Below are 1,933 nucleotides of genomic sequence, written 5' to 3' on the forward strand. Positions count from 1 at the left end.
GGGTAAATGATGACGTGGGTAGGTCATCGGTGAGAGGCTGCTAGTGAGCTATATCCACCCTTAATTATTAATCTAGTTAATCTAGGTTAATCTAGGACAATATCTGATGATCGACTCTTTTAAATGAAACCAGAGAGCGTTGACAGAGAGGAGAAGGTAGAAATGACTCAGCCTGGAACTGAAAATATGGATGGAGGACAACAGTTTAGCTTGTTTGTCGAGCTAGCACCGAGCTAATACATGTAAGGCAATACAGCGTTGGCGTTTTGTTCACTGTTTCATTTAAATTTCACAAGACAGCTCAGTCTGGGACTGACGAGTGTTCTGTCCCCGTGGACCATTCAGGACACCGCAGCCTCGGCTACACTCCCTCCGACACACACCACACCACCCCGGACAGAAGCATCAATCCACCCCAGGCAGTAGAGGTGGCTGGGCGGCGTGACGTGAAAAACCCCTCGGCTGCGGAGCCTCTGGTTCTCCTGCAGCACAAGGCATCAGTCATAAAACAAACTGAATTAACTTACTTAGATCTCTAAGTAACTACTTTACTTTACTACAGACGTGAAATATTTTACAAATAAAGTATATTCATGAAATGTCAGACATTACATTTTGGATGAAATGAAAATGAAACAGGCATTGACAAAAAAGGTTGGAAACCTTAAAAACTGAAAATGATGTGACCTTTAGGGTCGTGTTAAACTAATGTGTCCTGTGCTGCAGATATCCTCAGCCTTGTAAAAACTCAGTCTGCTTATTTAAATGATGATAAGTAATCACTGTGCTGTTTGGTATCATGTCTACCACTGAAAGCCAACCATAGAAAGCTAAAGAGGGAGTTATCTCTGAAGAAAAGTGTTGGCGTTAGTAGTAAAGACTAAAAGATTGTCTACAAGCATCTTAATGTACCTGAGACTACAGCTGTGCTGATTATTTAGAAGTATGAGGTCGACAGGACTGGATCCATATTCCCTGGATGAGAACCGATGACAAAAAAAATTACTGACAAATATGAAAAACGGAAAATACAAATGATATCCAACCAGTCCAGAAGAGCTTCCAGAGAGTTTAGTGGTGAAATGCGTGTATTCTTGATGCATCTCAATAATCCAGGTAGAAAAAAACCTGTCAGATCCTCTGGACAGGCTCTTTGTTCAAACGTTTTCCTTCTTTACAAGAGATTTCTGATGCTACATTCACACTGAACGTGTTTTGAGCATCAAAAACACAACCAATGCCAAAAGTTCAGATTTTTCAATTACAACATCGGCTGCTTTGGACACTGCGCACGCACATCAAATGCTCAAATCACACCTATCGCTTTGAAATGTGCTGCGCTAAGCACACTAGATGCACCGCGAGGCTACTTGATGCCCCTAGACGCGCGGCATCCTAGACTTTGACTCAAAACGTGTTCGGTCTGAACCTAGCTTCAGTCTGAGTTTCTGGGAGAATGTCCTTTGAACAGATGAGACAAAACTGGCACAGAATGCCTTGATTTTGTGCATGGTAATCTTGAGATTTGAAGCTTTCTGGGAAAATATGTACTGCCCAGTGTCAGAAAGCTTGGTCTCAGTCACAGGTCCAACCAACAATATATTGACCCAAACACAGCTAAAAACACCCATGAATGGCTAAGAACAAAACACTGGAACAGTGGTGGACACCAGCCCGCTAAAGCGCAAATTCTCTAATTGCGGACCAAGATACTTTGGCTACGTTCACACTGCAGGCAAATCCGACCCAAATCTGATTTTTTTCTGATTGTCACATTCCCCCCTCCTCCTCATCAGGAGGAGGGGGTGAAGGATCGATAAGACACTAACCTCAAGTCTCGCTGTTAAAATCTGTAGCTCCGTGTGTTTACAGCTCCAAAACACAAGTCCAGTTGCTTCATCCTTTTACTTTACGTTAATATGATAATAACGAT

Source organism: Austrofundulus limnaeus, unplaced genomic scaffold (assembly GCF_001266775.1).
Source record: "Austrofundulus limnaeus strain Quisiro unplaced genomic scaffold, Austrofundulus_limnaeus-1.0 Scaffold615, whole genome shotgun sequence".
NCBI classification, from domain to species: domain Eukaryota; kingdom Metazoa; phylum Chordata; class Actinopteri; order Cyprinodontiformes; family Rivulidae; genus Austrofundulus; species Austrofundulus limnaeus.